Source organism: Pseudopipra pipra, chromosome 3, assembly GCF_036250125.1.
Source record: "Pseudopipra pipra isolate bDixPip1 chromosome 3, bDixPip1.hap1, whole genome shotgun sequence".
NCBI lineage: Eukaryota > Metazoa > Chordata > Aves > Passeriformes > Pipridae > Pseudopipra > Pseudopipra pipra.
In genome coordinates this window covers 2821193-2841582 of record NC_087551.1, presented here as the reverse complement: position 1 = coordinate 2841582, position 20390 = coordinate 2821193, and the positions used below count along the sequence as shown (strand labels likewise).

The 20390-nt window shown below is 43.7% G+C and overlaps 1 long non-coding RNA gene across 2 annotated transcripts in view; it reads left to right on the top strand.

Annotated features, from left to right (window-relative positions):
* The window catches only part of LOC135412331 (uncharacterized), a 274161-nt gene that overhangs the window by 195572 nt on the left and 58199 nt on the right, over window positions 1–20390 (top strand). For both annotated transcript variants that reach the window (XR_010429581.1, XR_010429582.1), the window contains 2 exons: window positions 4997–5122; window positions 6760–6849. This is a non-coding gene — a long non-coding RNA (uncharacterized LOC135412331). The remainder of the gene's footprint in view (window positions 1–4996; window positions 5123–6759; window positions 6850–20390) is intronic.

Below are 20390 nucleotides of genomic sequence, written 5' to 3'. Positions count from 1 at the left end.
ATGTATCTTAGTAGATTATTCGCGTCACAAGCAACACAGAGCGAAATGTTATGACAACCATAAGAACGTAGTTTACTGCGGCTTAATGTGGCTGGGCAGTGCAGGGTAAAGCCATCAAAAAATGCTTTATTTTTTTTTTTAAAGTTTCCAAGAGAAACTAACCAATGTGGACATGCAGCTATTTTTACATAAAACCCTGACTTTTGGCAAACTCTTTCCAGGCTATAGCAGAAAATGCTTACTCTTTATTATTAGTAGTATTATGTCAGTGCCAAACTAAAAACCATACACTTTTCCTCTTGGAGGCTTTCTTGTAAGCTAATGTAATAGAGTAATCTTCTACAAAGGACACATGTCCCAAATTGCTGGCTGCAGCATGCAATATCCCTCGGAAAAAAACATCTTTCATACTTAGGCAGGATGAAGTCTGTGTATCTTTTTCCATGAATGAAGGAGTGAATGAGTGACTATCAATGCTGAAATTTGATCTTACCTCAAAATCCTAGAGATTCGTGTTTTACCAGGCATACATATCTACACAAGAGGGATCTTGGCACTTCTGGGAAAGAAATGCAAAGTAAGAGGGTTACTGCCTTTGTGGATTGGGAGTGAGAAATGTACCTGCAAATCTTAATCCCAATATTAGATTGGAAACCACTGAGGCAAGGGCTGGAAGTAGCCCTAGATCCTCTCTGGGAGCTGGAGGGAAGACGGGTGCATGAGCCAGTAACTCTAACAAGCTGGAATTCAAAATATGCCCGACCTAAAACCCCAGGCTGGGACATGTACAGGCTTGGGGGAATGCTCAGCTCCAGCCCCTCCTGTTCAGATTTACAGTGCTGAGACCGATACCATGCAGATTTTATCCACCCAGTGTCCCATCACAACAAAATGACATCATGTGAGGATGGGATTTTGTCTGCGGACAGGGACAAATGTAGTGTAGAGTATGAAAACAAGCTGTACACTTCTTATTCTTGCTGTTCAGAGAAGAGCAGAGACTCCCACTCGAGTGGGAGGGCTGGCTTGGGCCCCACATGAACCTTGTGCTTGGGTGATCATGGGTGGCTGGGTTGATAAAGAGTGAGCCAGAGAGATAAATACCCGTACAGAGGAAAATAAGAACAGATAATGGATTGGTGCAAGTCGCAGTATATTTCCTCCTGGTGATGAAAGGCTAAGAGTGAGTTATAGATCTTTCCTCACGATAAGAACAGATATTTCTTTCCAAATCATTTATCTATAAGATACTGAGATATTATTTAGGTCTGCATTGGTATTAATCTGGCTCTTTGCATTCCCATCCCAGTCCTTAGCAGGTGACAACATTCTGGTAGGGACCCCAGAGGTTCTGTCTGCATCTCCCACAGGTGAGGTGTTGCTTTTCATCATTGGGAGCTGGGAAGCAAGAGGGAGTGTGTTTATCCAGGTGTCTTAGGTGAAGGTGATATGGCTATTTATGCATTACCAGCATTTAAATGTTGGTTTGTTCAGGCCCTTAGTGTACAAGAAGCATCACTGAAAGTGTTATAAGATCTGTTACTGCTCTGGGATAGAATTAACTTTAAAAAAAAACCCCAAGCATTTACATGTCTGGGAGATACGACACGTGTGCAGCACGTGTGTGTGTGTTTGTGAGGGTGGGAGCCTCGGTCTGGAGAGCATGTGGGGAGAAAAATGCAGCGTGGTTTTGTCAGCCAGGAAATACCGGAGCACTGAGTTTGATAGTGAGGGAAATGGCTTTTAATTTTTTTATTATTATTGTTAATATTTCTTCTAAGTAAATGTTTTATATAATTTCAGTAGATGCCCGTTCCTCAGCCGCCTTCCCCTGAGGCACTGCTGGTGAGGTGAGGGCAGGGTGGTGGGAAATGGTGGGGGCAGCTCCCACCCCCCCTCACAGCCTCCGTGAGGGGATGTACCTCCAGCGTGAGGGGATGGTGGAAACACCTGGGACAGGTGAAAACACCTGACCTAAGAGGGAAGCACAAGTGAGCTGGGGCCGGCTGGAGGTGCCAGCCAGGGCTCGGGGCTGTGGGATGAGGGGTTCATGGGCAGTTGGGTGCCATGTGAGGGAGGGTGCCATGTTTCCTCCGTGAGGGCGGGTGCCACATCCTTCCATGAGGGCAGGTGCCATGTCTCTCCATGAGGGCAGGTGCCATGTCTCTCCATGAGTGCGGGTGCCATGTCTCTCCATGAGTGCGGGTGCCATGTTCCCTGCATAAGGGTGAGTGCCATGTTCCCTGTGTGAGGGTGGGTGCCATGTTCCTCCATGAGGGCGGGTGCCATGTCCCTGTGTGAGAGTGGGTGCCATGTTCGATCCATGAGGGCAGGTGCCATGTCTCTCCATGAGTGTGGGTGCCATGTCTCTCCGTGAGGGTGGGTGCCATGTTCCTCCATGAGGGTGGGTGCTATGTTCCCTCTGTGAGGGTGGGTGCCATGTCCCTGCATGAGAGTGGGTGCCATGTTCTGTCCAAAAGGGCAAGTACCATGTCCCTCTGTGAGGGCAGGTGCCATGTTCGATCCGTGAGGGCAGGTGCCATGTTCGATCCGTGAGGGCAGGTGCCATGTCTCTCTGTGAGGGCGAGTGCCATGTTCCCTCTGTGAGAGCAGGTGCCATGTCCCTCTGTGAGGATGAGTGCCATGTTCTCTGTGTGAGGGTGGGTGCCACGTTCCTCCATGAGGGCGGGTACCACGTTCCTCCATGAGGGCGGGTGCCACGTCCCTGCGTGAGAGCGGGTGCCATGTTCGATCCATGAGGGCAGATACCATGTCCCTGCATGAGAGCGGGTGCCGTGTTCTGTCCAAAAGGGCAGGTACCATGTCCCTCCGTGAGGGCAGGTGCCATGTTCCGTCCATGAGGATGGGTGCCATGTCCCTCTGTGAGGGCAGGTGCCATGTTCCGTCCATGACAGAAGGTGCCATGTTCCATCCATGAGGGCAGGTGCCATGTCTCTCCATGAGTGCGGGTGCCATGTTCCCTGCATGAGGGTGAGTGCCATGTCCCTCCGTGAGGGTGAGTGCCATGTTCTCTGTGTGAGGGTGGGTGCCATGTTCTCTCTGTGAGGGCGGATGCCATGTTCCATCTGTGAGGGCTGTTTTCCCACAAAGCTGGTGGCGGGTCAAGGGGACTCAATGCTCGGGTATATTTTCACCTGCTGTAATCTCAGCAGGAGCCTTTGCTGTCCTGCGTAAACCTCTGCTTTTGGATCTTAAGAGAAACCTTTGCAGTGGTCAGTAAATCCTATTGCACTTGCTCTAGTTTATGAGATTTCCAGTAGTGCACGGCTTCGGAAATTTGTCACTTGGTGGATCAAACAGCTCTGAGGGCACCGCAGATTTGGGATGAGGGGGTAGAACTCAACTGTCTCCATCTTGTTTAAATGAGCTTCAGGTTCAGTACATTAACGTGCTAATAAGGGAGCCTTGTGTTCCCACAGTGCTCTTACAGGCGTTCTCACACTGCTGACCTGACCTCCTTAATCCTGGCTTTCCTGAAGGAAAAGCTGATCCATCAGGCCTCCTGTACCTAAAATGGGATAAAAAGAAGCAATGGACCTATTTCAACGCTGATGTTTCTCAGTTACCTCAAGCAGCCTTGTTCTTTTTTGTATTCATCGCTTATTTCCCTGGGAAGTGAAAAAAAAAAAGGGAAAAAACCCTCTAGATGTGAGGGCTCAAATCACTGAAGATGAGAAGCAGCAAAAGGAAATAAAGAGGTCAAACACCTAAGTTAGCTTATGATTAAAAAGAAATTAGTGGGGCTATTTTTAATTTGTTTAAATATATTACTTTCCATTAAAAAGGCCTTAATATTTCACTACGTATGAGATGAAGTATGTCACCAGAGGAAGATTTTTCAGTTTTAGTATCTTTTCTCTTAAAAAATTAGAAGTCCAATGCCACTGAAGTCACAGATGTGAAACCACTAGGAATGGCAGCAGTGTGGGACTTTACCTGTACAATACACCAGGGTTGCCTTCCAGTCAGGCCAATTTGCAAGAATTCAGGGGAGAAAGATACAGGCTGTGCAGTAACAGGTACACTAGGGGTAGGTCTGTGGTACCACATAGCCCCTCAAATACTCAACCTCAAAATGTCATGTAGCCTTGAGAACCAAAACTCTGCATCTCTGCACTCAGACCCATCCCAAGGTGCTGGGTCCCAGACTAAGGAGCTGCTGGGAGCCCTCTTGGGAGGCTGAAGTGCATCTCATATCTGAGTTTAGCTGCCAGAGCTTACGTCTTTTTTTGTTAAATCTGCTAGACTATGGATATTTTCAGGCTGCAGCTGACAGAAATTAGAAAGGATAGTTGTAAACAAAGTTTTGTAATGCCAGAAGTCTATGACGGAGCTTTTTTAATCAGTGCACAAGCTGAACAGTGATCTGACTGTTCTAAGGCTTTCCATGAGACTGCTTGTTTTTCCATTTTTATTTTCTTTCTTTTGTTAAATGAAGTTCCTTAACAGTCAGTATAGCAACTGGGTGAGTCTCTGCAAACTCACTCATGGGGGAAATCCACCATAATGTTTAAAAAAAAGTAACAAAACATTTGCTTAGGAATTTGTCACAAAACTCCAAAACAATGCAAACACCCTCAGTTTCATGTTTTGCTCCCAGCTGGAAAGCCAGGCCAGAGTCACTGAACATTTCACCAAGTCTTGCTAACCTTCTGAGCTGAGTTGTGAGAAATTGTTCTTGACATCACATGAGCTGGGCCACAAGGCAGGACTAATGTGATATTTGCTGTCGAAGGTTTCCTAGGAAACATGCTACTTAGAGCACTCAGCTCTCCCTGCCACCCTTCCCACATCCTCCGGCTTCACCGGCTCCCACAGGTTTTGCAGAGGGCAGCGATGTCCCCTCTGACCTCCGGGCACCCTCGGTGCAGACCTTCCCAGCCGAGCAGAGAGGGGCTGTGGAGACTTTTGAAGCTCACTCTCCTAATTGCCCTTTTTTTTTCTGATTTATCCCCTTTTTTTTTCCCCCCCCCAGCAGTCTGCAGTGGAAGAAGTGAGAGAAACTAAGCTACATCCTGGAAGACTGGAGGTGGAGAGAAGGAAGTTTTAGCCTTCCCAGCAACCTTAAACTTTCCTGCCAAAGGGGAACTGGTGGAAAAAGGTTAGGAAAATCAGCAGATAACTTACAACTTTACTTGCCACAGGGCTCCTCATATTTTGCCTGCAGTTTGCAATGCAGTAGCTGTTATGGTACATTACCTGTAGGGATTTTTCAGTGCAATGGAGCTCCCCAGTTCATTCCCATAATTTCACCTGGTGGCTGTAGGTGCTGTCCTTGACATCAGACCCACATAAATGATTCCTGTCATTCAGGCCAAACTTTTCAGCTTGGCCATTTGGAGCAGCAGGATGGTTCCCGTTGAGGATGAGATGAATGGAGTCGGTTCACACATGTTAACCAAATGCAAATCCATAGATGGAAACTCATGGTCAGCTTTTTCCAATGCTATTTTCAGAACTTCCACAAAAGACTGTGCTGTGATTATATGTATTCATGATATGTATATCATGTATTCAGCTCAAACAATATTTGAATGATGCATTTAGAATTCTTCCTAAAAAAGGACCATCCTTCTGTAAACTGCACCATATTTGTAAAAGAGGGGAAAAAAATCTAGCTTGCTTTTCCTTTCTTCCTCTCTTTCTTTTTAATCTATCATTTCATAAGGCTGTTAGAATTGGTGTTAATGCTACATTACACACAGACACACTTCTACATAATCATATGCATTTGCCTGTATTCCATACATAAACAACCCTATGGAATCCCGACTCTTCATTGTTAAGTTCGTCTCCATATTTTTCAAAGCAAAGCAGCTCTGGGTGTCAAATAGTTGCTTTTTTCACTCTCTTTCACTGGCCTTTACAGCAAATACAGCCAAAAAAATAATGCATTGGGAGTTTTGTGGGTTGGGTGGTTTTTTTGTTTTGGTTTGGGGGTTTTTGTTTGTTTTGTTGTTACTGGTTTTCTTTGGGGTTTTTTTGTCTTTATTTTTTATTTGTGGTGGTTGGTTATAGGTTTTTGTATATCTTATTTTATTTATTATTGTAAATAAATAAACTATTGTCTATTTATGTGTATTTTATTTTGTTTGTATATTTTATTTTGTTTTGTTTTATCTTTCCTACCTGGCCATTTATAACTACCTATTTTCCCTCATGTCTCTTTCACTGATACAAAAAAACAACAAACATTTTTTTTGACTGTCATTAAGTGTCCTTCACATTGCCAATATTGATTTCCCCAGCCCCTTGGAGGCCAAGAGTGTCACCTCCATGATGCTCCCTGAAGCCACTGACTTGGAAAACAGGAGTGCTAAGGTTGCTGTTGCCAGACATTGGTTTCCCACATGGTAGGACTTAAGACAAGTAGCCTTAAGTCACTGGACTGATTAATTTCTCTCCGTGATGCCATTCACTTCACCTTACCATGTTTGTGTAGTGAAGCTGTTTGGCCAACATGCCCTATGGGCCTTGTCTTAGTAATGAAAGTGCAGAGGGTGGAAAAGAAATTCCATTCTGGATCGTTTGGCTCTATCTTCAGTTTCTGATGGCATCCAAAAGATTGGGCTGGCTTTTGGGCTGGCTTTTCAGTGTGCCTTCAGGTTCAGAAGAGCAGCATCCCCTAGGCCCTGCAAAGCCAGTGGGGCTTCACCTGTGTAAATCTGGGCAGAACTGGGGTCTTTGTGGCCAGAGAAGGAACACCAGTAATACTCTTCTCTTTCTGTTCAAATCCAGAAAAGTTTCTTCCAAGCATTAAGACCGTGATGTCAGTCAGCTTCAGAGAAACAGCATCAGATCACCTGAGAATCAGCATGCAAGCCTCAGGTCTGTACCAATCTCTTGTATCAGTGTTTTTCATTGCAGAGTCAGGATTTCCTTGTGTGGAATCCTGGTGGTGGATTTGCAAATCAACCATGTGAGATACCATCATGAAACCACATTGCTCACAGAAGGCAGAACTTTTCTGAATTGTGACAGAATACCCAACACATGAGATTCTGGAGGGCCACCCAGACAATTTGTTGGTTTCAAAGCACTTTCAGAATGTCAGTCCTCATGGCACCACATAAAATATATGTCAGGGGCTATTGCTAAACCCCATTGCCAGCTGAGGAAGGGAGGAAAGGAGATTACAAAACCACAACTTGAGTTATTGTTGGAGGCAGGACTGGAACTCGGGATTTCCTGGGCAGATTACCACCCTTCACTTCTCCCTCAGCTGGTATAATTAGCAGTGTCCTGGATCTCTCTGATTCCCATGCAAGAACACATCTGAATGCATTTTTCTTTGAAATTGTCCATCTTAGGGTAATTTCTGTTGTGCAGTTCTGGCTGTTAATGATCTGTTTTCTGCAGTGAAATGCTCACTAGTACACTGTAAATCATTAAAAGATGTAAAGGCATCCATTTGTGACTACTGATTTAATCTCTCTGGATTTCTGGAATTGTCTACCTGTAAAACTTTGGGAGCCAGGTCTTGAAAAAACTGGTCCTTTATGTCTCTTTAATATTTTTGTTCTTGGCTGGTAGCCATTCAGACGGATGTCTTACATCCTTGAGATGAACTTAGTGCAGTCCTCATTGACCTAGCAAGCCATTTTTTCCCTGACGACAAGCTGGGATCACATTTTGTAATGACTGCTGCAAGACTGTCTTGTTAGGGAAAGGGCTAAGGTGGGATAGTCTTTAATGACAATGAAAGCACCTCATAAAACCTGATTCCTTGGTTTTACAGGCATGGCTCTAGAATTTTAGCCGATGCAGACTTAGTGAATCAGTCAGTCAAAAATTATATCAGTTGAAGTATAATGTTCATGGCAGTCCAAAAAACCTGAACATGTAGGTGATTTGGAGGGCATTTTGTTAACTCTTTAATTGGTCGTTTGAGTGCTGGAGGCAGTAGCTAATTGCCTGTAGGTCAGAGTAGTCCTAGAGCTTAGGTAAATGTATATTGTCATATGTCACATTTTCATATGGCTCCTTTGCACAGGTTGGTAAAAATGATTGCTGCATAATTAAAATTAAGACAAGGTGGGAAAAGTGATTCAATTAAACCCCTGAAGCCATTGCACAGATTATGTGAAGTACCAAAAACTAATGAATAGTTAAAACTAGTTTTATCTTTTTACTCTTCATTCTTGAATCCTGAGGGTATCAAAATGGCGATTGAATCTCTCTCAAAGTTCTCAGAGGTGAGTTTTTGGGTGGGCAGTGCAAGTATGAGTCAGCTCAGAGGAATCCAGGCCTTTTAAAATACCAGCACACAGAAACTTTGTTACCTAGTTGTTTTGAATTGAAAAGAACCAGACCCTATGCACAAGAGACCTTTTGGTTTCTCCACCAGCCCAGAATTATTTTGAAAACATCTGCAATATTTCACTCTGCATGCAGCAGGTATTATATACCAGGGAGGGTGATGACAGTAAAAATAAATGAGATATGTTGTAACCAAAACATCCCAAGTTTTACATCATACATTTCACAACCTTAGCAAGCATCCTGCGCTTTGACTTGAAGGCTGAAGGCGTGTGGTAGTTTTACAAATGTCTATTAGTATTAACAAATATGTTCCATTATTAGACAGTGTGCCACTGCCCCAACCTCCCAGTGCAAGAGGTGAGTTAATATGGCTTATAAAATACAGGAGTGCTGCAGGCACAGGCTGTGGAAATCAGAGCCCTGGCTGAGCAGGAGGTCTCTTTACATTTCGTGGGACAGCTTACTAGAGGCCTGAACATGGGCATAAAAGCTGCCTCCCAGCTCAGGTTTTTATGGTTCCTGTCCTTTCCCACAGCAATACAACTTTGGGAGCTTTAGAGCAACGAGGTCTGCACCTTTGGATACTGGCAGTGTACTAATTCTGGCTGGGTTTAAAATGACAAAATTAAGATATGTACCTATGTGCTGTCCCTGAGATTTTTAACAGAATGTTTTAGTGGCTGAAAGTAGCAGGATGCTGAGAGTTGTGCTCTTCCACAGTTGTTGTTTTTGGGGTTTTTTTGCATGGCTCTTTGCTGTTAGCTGTAAACCTCCATTTCTGGGACACAGAGTGTTTCTTGACCAGGTTTGCCAGGATTGTGAGTGTCTGCACAGAGAGGACCCGATACATGGAAACTGAATAAAACAGTGCATGTCACAGCAAAATAAAAAAGTCTTGTTGCTCCTCATTAGAACAGATACTTCCCTGGAAGATGTTTAAAATATGCCCTAGTAGAGTGTCTCCAGCCATCCAAGTAGAGTTGTCTGTAGACATTTCCCCTTGCAGGGGGATTTATGGTATAAATGGGGGACACTTTTTGTGCTTCCATCTCTTCATAAGTTATTCTCGTGCTGCATTTGAAAGTAACAGTTAAAAACCTGTTCTGATGCTTATCCAAACTTAATCAGAAATCTTAAATAGAACTAATTTATTGTCACAGGTAGCATGTTCATCTAAGTACTGACTTTATCATGCAAAAAAATAAAATCCCTGCTGAAGACCAGGGTGATTCAGGGAATAGTAGGTTATGGAAACATGATGATGTCAACTCACTAGATGAGCCCTTCATTAATGAGTAAAGCTTCTGTAGGTAGAAAAAATAAACCTTCCTAAAGATTTCTGTGGATCAAAACCCCAAGAGATGAGAGCAGAGTAGAGAAGAAGGAGAAAACTGAAACATAGGAGGTGTTCAAATCACGTGAGCCCTCCGCTTTCCCATGCTTCCTGGTGGAAAAGCAAACAGCCAGACATTGTCAGGAGTGTCCTAAAAAGTCAAAATTGTGAGGGGACACATTGCAGTCTCCCCCCAAAATATTTTCTTCAGTCTTTTCTTGGTGTGTGTTCAGCCTAGACTGCTGGTAATCAGAGGCAAAATTTCCAGTGCCTGTGATTCAAGAAAAACACTGCTTATGTGATTAAATGGGGTGTTTTTTCTGAAGCCTTTTCTGTATAGTCTTGGCCTGAGACCACCCAAATGCCAGGTAAAGTACTGCATGAGACAAGCCAAAGTTTTCCTTCCATTCCAAAGGCATAAGCAACAGGCTACAATTGCTTTTATAAATGCAGATTGGGAGTTTTAGGAGGCTACCAACAAAAGCCAGGTTTTGGTATGGGCTGTTGTGGATTGCACCAAGAGAGCGCTGAAATTCCTGCTCTGCGTATAGGAATGTGGAAATGACCCAGGAGTGTTTGGGATGCCTTTGTGGATTTCATGTATATATATAGTATTGTATTACATTTATAGAGATGTATGTGGCAATACCATACAGGACTAGTATGAGACATAAAAGTTGTTATGTGACAGATTCACAATTTTTCCTCTGTGTATAGAGAGTGATTCAAGGTCATGGCACCAAAATCATCTTTCAAAAGGGCCTCATTTCACTGACTACGGAAGACTTGAAGCAGTGTCCTGTATTTACTATAAAAATACATATTTAAATATATTAAAAAAAAAAATAGCAGTATTTTGATCTGTTAATATGGACCTTTTCAAAGCTATTGCCACCAGCCAGGTCCATTCCCATAGCCTGCAAATAGCAAGTGTATGCAAAGAGTTTAAAACTTGGATTGAGGATGCAGCCAGGGTTGCTGGTGGAGGAGCCCGGAGCACAACCCCTGCCTGCTGGGCTTTGTGGAGAAGACCTACACCATCAAAGCTGTGGAAGGTAAAGGAATGCATTGGGGCTTTGGAGAAATTCTTTTAAAAGCCTCTGGAATTTTGAAGACTAGTGAGAAAGGCCTTCCCTAGACTTTCTGGAAAGTGAGTCACTGGTGGGTTCCCCTGGGAACTGAGGGAGGCAGCAGGAAGATGGTAATGGCCTGTTAAACTTGATAGGACGTGATGGGTGGTGGGACCATGGCATTTCCAAGTGTTTTCACGAGCAGAAGGAAGTGAACATTGTTCTTCCTTTGGGGTACATTTTCCATGCAGCGAGGTAGGGATGACAAGGCAGCTGCCTTCTCCCAGAGAGCCTGGAAGCACTGAATTTCCCTCTGGAGCTGCACTCCTCTTGATGTGCATCGGTAGTTTAATGGTATTGTCTTGTAAAGAGGAGGTTTTAGAAGATGTTTTTAATACATGAGACAAACTTATTACCAGTGAGTCTGAGGACTCGCCATCCTTGTGTTAGCTCAGGGAGGCACAACCCTTGCTCACAATACTTCGTGTGCAAGGACCAAAAGCATAAACTGTTTGAAGCAACAGTTCTTGTGTCAGCCCCAAAAAAGGCAGGGATATGAGATATTCCTTTGGCAGTGTGGTTGCCTGGGGATGCATCTGGAACAGAAGGTCTGCTTTGCCATGAGCAGAGCTATTACAGTGCTGTTACAGCCTTTCCAAGAGGATAATGTTCTTTGGGTGTTCCCACCTTCTCTTGGCTTACACATAAGATGACAACATGGCTGAAAAGACCCTGCTGGATGCCCAGAAAGGGACGAAGTTAGTAATGATCAGCGTGCAAAGAAAGATTAGACATGAACAGAATTGGATTGATTGCTTTGGACAACTTTACGACCTTTGTTTTCCTTCCTAAATTTTTTGTGGGTTGTTTTTTAGTAAAATAAATCACAGCACTATGCAAACCCCCTGTAATGTCACTGTATTTTTGGTGGCTCACAATTAGCTTTGATAACCCAAAGGATGGAGGCGAGCATATGTCATGGGTGGAGTCAGGAATAATGTGCATCTTTGTGTCTTTTGACGTATGACAGATTTCTTCAGTCAGATGCAGGCCTGGCTGAATTCAGCCACCTTGGCCTGGATATTATCCATGTGGCTAAAATTGCCAGTCCATTTACCCTGGAAATTATTACAGTGGTGCATTGCCAAATGCACAGTTGCATTGTTCCTGTGCTTTGTGCTGTTGGGTGTTAAATGTACCTCTGAGCCTTAAGCAAGTCTAGATTGAGTGTTTCTTGTTTACAAGACATTATTGGGGGGGAGTGGAATCTTTCAGTGTTCTTTCAAAATCTACCAAAACCTTTGTCATTTACTTCTAGATTAGGTAGTTATGACTTAAAGGATAAGAAGGAAGTAAAAAGGCTTTGTAAGAGTTCAGATGATGGATCACTTGAATTTATAGTGGGAAATCTGCTTCAGTGAAGGCTGGAGTAGGAGCTAGAGTGGGAGCCAGAAAATTCTCCACTCAGCCAGAGATCAGTGACTAACCCGAGTTTGTGAGCCCTGAAATGAACAGAGTGCTGAGATCTTAGATAGGTGCTGATGGTAAGTGTCCTGATGATGTGGAGATGAGGGTTCTCCTATCCTTATCTACAACAACTGTTTGCATGGGAATACATAGAGAGAGACTTTGCTATGCTAAAAAAGCACTGAATGCTGGGACTATCCTGGCTGGGATTGTGTGAGTCCCTCTTTAAAGGATGAACATGCTCAGGTATCCCTGAAAAGCAGCCATTTGGGACATCTTGTCTTCTGGAAAGCTGTCAGGGTCTGCATGCTTAAGAGGCATCCCAAGCTGGGGAGGAGATGTTTGTTTTCCAATTAGCTCTCATCTAAGGAATAGACCTAAAAGAATCAGCTCTCCTTTAGGAAAATTAACTGCAAATGACAAATTCTTCACTGTTGTTCCCAAAGCAGGGGGATTCTTTCTGTCAGGGTCACCCATTGTGCAATAAAAGTTCTCTTACAATTCCATGAGGAGATAGTCTTATGTCTCCATGGGGAAAGGTTCATCTCTCTATGTGATTCTTCTTTCAGGTAGGATAAGGAAAGCAATTGCAAGGATTAAAGAGTCACAGCTCTCCTGAAGGAAGCAGGACAGCAGCCCTCCCTGGGAACCAGCACTGCCCATCAGGGAGAAACTCTGTTCTTGTCATACACACCACACATTTCACTGTGCAAAGGTTGAGCATAATACAAACCTACATCTTAGTCAATAAAACCTGCACACAGAGAAGAAATATTATGCCCTTTCTTGTTTGTTTTGCAGAAGAGAACAGAGGCTAGCTGGCACTAAGAGAAATCTATTTTTTCTTTTCGTTTTTGGCTTTCGCTGCCATTTTTCCTCTGTGGAAAGAGGGAGACATTCTGGCTGTAGTTGCATCTGTTTTCCCTATTACCAAGAACAAAACTCCCATTTTCCAACTGAACTTAAAGTCCAGTTTCCTTCAGTAATTCCTGAATCTTTCTCACATGATCAGCTCTTGTCATGATGAGCATGAGAAGGAAACCAGGAAGGGCAGTGCAGCTTTCCAAAGCAAGATCTTTAAGGCTCTTTCCTGGAAGTCTCACAAATCCGGGGCAAGGTTTATTACAAGGTTAAATTACAAAATTACATGGCTCTAGATGACTGGTCTGTTCCATGCTGCCAGCTCCCGAAGCCTGAAAGGCTCTTTGTTAAGGCAACCACTAAGCCTGGTGGTAGCTTGCAAACCAAAATAATCCCACTGCTCTCTTGCATGGATTCACCCTTGGCTCGTGGCAGTTGACAGTCAGGGTGCATGTGGCCAAGTGTGTTTGAAACAGTGCAAATAGTACATGAAATATAATGTGCCTTTTCACCCCATTTTCTTCCTACCTGCTTTCTTCCATTTCCCAGCACAACAGCATTTTTTTAGCCCCCTTTTCCTCTCCATCTGGCGTTTGCCCCTCCTTCCTCTTTCCTAGCAACCCACAAATGTTTGCTGCTGTCTTGGTGTTTGATAAACAGGGGCTAATCTTGAAGGAGCACATCCACCCTGCTGGCCATGCAGGAGGAAGTGGTGGTTTTCCTCAGAGTGCTCCTCTGGCAGCAAGACCCCACTCCCCACCTTCCCCTTCCACCCCTTCTCCTGCATCCCCACACCCAGAGTGAGCCCTGGGCATGGGGGACAGAGATGTCCCCGCTGAGCAAAGATGATTAGATTCTGTTCAAAATGAAAAATGTGATTGATCAGATGGATCAGACAGAAGATAGATTGATTATTTTTCCTTTTTTTTACTTGAGTAGCTTGAAATTTTAATAGTAAGTTGAATTTTTAATAATTGTAATACTTTTTAATTTGTTGGTTTTAGACTGGCCGAAGGTAAATATCTACAATTTGAGCAACATTGTTTTGTTCCAACTGGACACTTGGTATCGTTTATTTTTAGAATGAAACACTGTACACACTCTTCCAGCCCAAATGTGAGCATCCTTTCTAAAATTTTCTTTCTAGGAGTGAACACCCCCATAATAGTCATTGCTGAACTGTTTGCAGTAGACAAACACAAAAGGGCTGCAAATGCAGCCAGAGATAGAAATCAAAAGAAAGATTCTCAGAAATGTTTGGCACTGTTTGCTCACCTTTGCAATATACATCCTGCCCCTCTTCTTAAAATACTTTATTTTTTTAGTGTAGCTGGGTGAGCTGGTATTTCTTCTGCTCAAGCTGTCTCTAAACTTATATTTCCAACAGTGGCAGCAGATTATGAGACGATACTTATAGAAATGACATTATATCATTTGTTAAAATACCCATCCTGAAAGGCAAAATCTGCAGAAATTATAGGACTAAGAGGCCTCCTTAGAGAGGCAGAAACTATTTTAACTCGTTATTTTTAGAGCTCTGCAAATCACATATTTTTCTCTTCACTGGCAATTCAAAAAAAAAAAAATTGGAAATTGTAATAAGTTTTAAAAAAAAAGAATCCTTCACAACTTTTTTTTTCGGTAAAATGGAAAGTTGAAATATGTCATTTGTGGGCAAATGAGATGCTTCACTTTAATTTCACCACTTTTTTTAGTTCCTTTTCTTAGAAAAAAAAATTAGTCACAGAATGGTCTATTGTGGGCTGGCTGCTCATGTGGATGGGATGGGGGTTCTTGGCCAGGACACCTGTCCTGGAGCACCAACAGTGACATGGACACACGGACAAATAAAGGTGTCCTTAGTTGGCTGATCCATGTGCCTGTGGACCTTGCTCCCACCTCCACCACGTGCCACAATTTGTGCAAGATTAAACAAAGAGATTTGACCTGGAATATTTCAGAGGAATAATGCTGATATCTCCCTGATTGCCGGCATTATCCTCAGTTTCTTGAATTAGCCTATTAAGTCAATTGCCAGGGTGGGAATCGCTGTGTGGGGAGGGGTGGATCCCCCACCTCTGGAGCACCCTATGGATGCTGCCCTCCCATCCTTCCTGGTGCTCTGCCCACCAGAGCCTGGGTGAGTCATGGGAGCAGCTGTTTCCAGTGAGGAGATGGTGCTGTGAACAGAGCAAACAGCTCTGAAAGTTTCTGGTATCGAGAAAGGTTGAGCGCTGATTTCATTTTTATGGAAAGGATTTTGAAGAGGGTCCTGATTGGTAATAATCAGCCACTAAAAACTGATGGGTAGGGAAGAGGTGGGTGGAAAAAAAAGAGTAATAGTGGTGCAGTAATTCCACGTGGACTCAGGAGAAACTGCCATTCAGTGCAGCACAAAATCTGACAGGATTTGCTTTGTCTAATGCAGGATTTATAAACAAGAATGCTACTCACTAGGGACAGGTCTAGCAAAAATAAAAGGTTTGGGGCAATGAATGGAGATGTTTGCACTGTGAAGCAGAGGGACAGGAGATCTGGGGAGGGTTAGATGACCAGTGGGGATTGATGTGATATTCTGGGAGAAGAATTATGTTTCCTGGGTGTCTTATGGGCAGCTGGTTCACTGGGGTCCCACAGGATCTCACACAGGGAGATTGCCATGGGGAACTAATGATCTTGTGGTCTCACACTCATGGGGCAGTGTCAGAGAGCACCTTCACGTGCCAGACACTCTGCTCACAAGCAGATGTCCCAGAAGACAGAGTCCTGAGCTTTGTCCAACTCAGGCAAGGACTGTTTCAATATTCATTGTCAGTAAAGAACATTAATGCTTCTGTTCCCTTTTTCCTTTCTTCTTTTTTAATGAGAAAAGATCTCAGTTGGAGAAACTTGTTTTTCAGACATCTCACTTCCAAAACTTTTTCCTCAGAATGATTCAGCCTGCAATTTAAGAGTTTTTGTTTAATTACATTTTTAAACTTCCCGCTCTTAATTGCTCTAATTTTTTTTATTAACACATAAATATGCTACTATTTGGGGCACAAACAGACAGAGATTACAATTAACAGAATAATTACACTCTTTTTGTCAGTGTAACCTCATGGTACAGAAAGTATTACAAATCCATTTTAAAACATATTAAATGTTCATATTAATGAGGATAATAGAGAACAAGTACCAGCAAACTAAATATTGTTAATGATTTTGAGCTATTAAATTCATTACCATTTCCTTTCATAATAAAGTGGTTACTTGCTAATTAGACCTTTTTTAACTCAACATTATTGAATTCATTACATTGTGTGCAGTTAACCCTTGAAGATCTGCCTGGGTGTACAGATGCAATTAAAAAATAATTTCAAGAGCGTCTGAAGCCGATATGCTGTTCACAATCCCGCTTGTATTTTTGACAGTAGCTCCATGTACTTTTCTCCTGGTACATTTTCTTGACACATCATGCCCAGCAGCTCCTTAGCTGTCACAGCAGCTCCAGCAACACGCACGATGGAAACATGCTGTATTCATTTCATTTAATAGCGTTTAATGTTAAAACTAAAGTAGAACCCACTTGCTTGGCCAGGGAAAAAATTATCCATCAGCGCACTAAATGGTTGACGTCAACGAGCTGCTCTTCTCCGAGTGAAATCTGCTGAGAGTTGGGATGATTTACCTCTTCCTCCTACGGAGACGGATACGCTTGTGCCTATCTGGGTATCTGGTCTTTCTCTGCAGCCCTAGATGGAAATCTCATCCCTGCTAGAGTTCATGTCAAAATTTCTCTTGATTTCGAGGTATCCCTGAACTCATCTTTCAGCAGCTCTGAGGGGTTTGCTCCCCACTTGGGAATGGGTTACACGTTCACCATGCCTGTATCTTATCCTGCCTATCTGATTGCTGGAGAGGGCACCCCTGGGGACTAATCAGAGGGCTGCTTTGCTTCTCCTTCTTCCTCCAGTTCTCACTTATTCAAAGGAGGGAGAGAACAGAGCCTTCATCTCTTAACTTCTTTCTTTTTTCACCGTGAAGCTTTTTTTTCTTCTCAAAAAAACCCAAAACACAAGCAACACCCCCTCACACCAACCACTTTGAAGTTATAGGTACTTATATAACACAGGGATACTTATTCTGCAAATCCCTGGGGTTGGTGCCTTGCCTGGTTGTGGCACAGCAACGTGGAAGGAAAGGGGTAATAATTTCTGAGTGGAAAACAGCATTTTTGGAGCAACTGTGCCATGGCAGCAGCAGCTGCCGCAGCAGCGGCCGCACTGGCAGCCAGGCGAGCACCGCTCAGGTTGTGTGCCGTAAGCAGCCCCACCGAGGAGTAATTTTACTTGGGTGGGAAAGGCTTCCTGACACTTATTGCTGCTGTACCTGATGGCTGGAAGCTGGGCTGATGGATACCCTGCAGATCCAATAGATAACAGATTAGATATGCAGGTCCTGTTCGGCTCTGGAGAAACACTGTGCCGTTCCTCAGCTCCGGCCGCCCTCCTCCTGCCGACACGGAGCCGCGTCTCGCTGTGGGTGAGATATGGGGGTGCAGCTCTGGACCCACCAGTGGGGCCCCTGCTCCTTCTCCTGGCTCAGGCACCGCAGCTGCACCGCAATATATAACAACAATAACCCCACATATTTGTAACCTCTGTTTTATTTAAAACCAGGTCCCGTTCACCTGTAAACAGCGAGGGTATAAATGTGCCTCACCGATCACGTTGGACTATTGTATTATACAGTCTATTGAGTGTTTTTGGCAGGCACGAGCCCCTGTGCTACTGTGTCCTTATTTTATTATTGTTTTGAGGGTAGAGCTGTGTGATTATCCATTCTTGCTTCAGGCATAGCAAGCCATCTGGAATGCTTATTAAACCCACAGGCAGATCAGAAGGATATAACTCTGATGATGTACATGTACATGGGCTGTACTACATCATCAGAGCATTGCTCCTCTGATGATGTAGTACACATTAGTGGGCCTAGATAATGGATTAGAACTAGCAGAGTGAAAGTTAGACTTTTTGAAGGATGGATATGGTGAGGTTTTTTTCTCCCTCTGGGTAACTGCTGGCATAAGATGTGGAAAGGAAAATTTAAAAGTGAGCCAAGGAGGCTTCAAAACTTGTAAGTGCTTAGCTTGTCAATGGGGAGGGACAAGTGGTGATCAAGAGGCTTAAGGAGACAGCTTTGAAACCCTGAATCATTGCAAAGAGGTCATATGTACTTGTCTGCTCCAGTGAAAAGGGACATGGAATGTGTCCAGAAATAATGCTGCCTCTCCAATCCTCCTTTGGCTGGTCATCAGGGAGTGGGTTTTTGGTAGGACTTTGGCTTTTCATCGTACTTCAGTCCCACATCAAAAACCCAACACCCTGTGTTATGACACATAGAACTAGTTTTTCAGCAGTTTCCAAATTTATGCTCATCACATATTTGCAAGTACTATTTAGAAATAAGCTTTTCAAATGAACGAGGGATCTGATCAGCTTTCAAACTAGCCATGTGTCTTCTTTTCTCAGTATGAAAAGAAAATCAACATCAGTAAAAAAGAAAAACAATCTGGGCACTACGTATGGGCTGTAGGTGAAGGAAGGAATAACTATTTGCATCTCTGTGGAGTTCTAAATATAATTTCTATTTCTCTTTGTTCATAACCCTTTTTGCAATGCTTTTCCGAGGTAGCTGATATTTGTCTAATCATGGAAAGGTGTTTCGTGTCTAAACAAAACCTTTTCCTGTGAAAGCTGGAAAGGTTCATAAAAGTTAGGTCATTCAGTCGGGAAACTGAATGTGTGCTATGCAATTTAGATAACAAATTGCACACTTTAAATATCAAACTGTAAATATCAAGTACTCAAAAGAATATTGACATTTTTGAGCAATTCCAAGGAGTAACAGAACTTTCAAAGGGGAGCCGTACATAGTGAGCATATGCTCTAAAAATCAGAGCTGCAAAGTAAGGCAAATGCCTGTTTTAACAATGGCAAATAGCAAGTAGGGAAAGGTATGGGTCACATTTTATTAATGCTTAGTGTGTCTCAGGTTTGTCAACACCCTCACTGTGGGCTGTGTACACCTGTGTGGCTGAGGGGAGGGTGCAGCCTGAGCAGGGAAATGCACGTTTGTTAAAGCAGCAGGTAATTATTTTGGGTGCAGAACAGCAGCTGTAGCAGCACTTGAGTGCCAGAATCTTTGTTTTAGGGGGACTGTGTGTCTTTCCAGTTTGATGCTGACCAGGTTATCCTGGAGGTGTAAAGGAGAGTTAATAAAAATTCCCAGGTAGAAGACCAGAGTTCATAATTTACATGACTGTAAACTGATAGCTTCCCTTTGACAGATTTTGAGGTTTTTCTTGGTGAAAGACCATAGTGAACCCCAGTTGTGACCATTATGTGCTCTTCTTTACCTGGGCTTGACAGCCAGTAAGAGAGTTTGCACTCTCTCATTCTTAGCAAGCATCTGGAGAAGTTTCTGTTTCGTTCTTGTGCAGAATAGAAAGACACTTGGAAAACTCTTCCCTCGCACTGCAAATCAGATGGCTCCTTTCTGGATAGTCCATGCTAGCACAGCTCCTAGGTAGCAATTTTGGCAGGAGGGGGCTGCGTGGGTGTCTGTGTGTGCATGTTGATTTCCAGATTTGCACCCCTCTTAGTGAAGCATCCAGCTTTTGCCCTTTTTCAAGCCTTCCTTCTGTTCTTTCCCTGGGTGCTTTACCGTGTTTGCACTCACAGGAACATCTTTTTCTCTCCCACATGATTATCCCTCCATCCTCTGGAGTCTGCTCCCTCGCAGCCCCACTGCTGGGCTGTTGCCTTACCCCAGCAAAGCTGTCCATGTCCCCCACTCACCTTCCTGTGCCAGTTTGCTGCTTTCCCTGCTACCACTTTGTCCCCAGCTCCAGTTCGCTGGGGAAGGAGATGACAAACTGTCACTTTCTCAAACACCCTCCACCGACTACTCTTAAAGAGGCAGTGGGATAAATGAAATGCAGCATTCGAAAGGCTCAACTCCTCCAGAAAATATTCCACCCACAAGTGGGGAGCTTCAGAATCCATTCCTAGCAGTTAATGCTCCATCCTAAATGACACAGCTTTTCAGTAGTGACATGTGCATTGATCTGCATTACAAAAATAAGAGAAATAGCACTTCTTTTCAGCAGCAGATAATTACCAGCATACATCAGGTTCCCTCCTGCTGATACCCACAGGGTGGAGGGGATGGGAGTGGGCATTAGGTGGAGGGGACATGGCCGGCTTGCACGTTCAGCCAGATAAATAATATTGATTGGGACTTGTGTGGAGCCTCAGCAACACCCCCCTTGCTGGTTTGATTAGCCACAGGGGTACATTCGCTCCACTTAGAGGATTTCACCCCAATCATGT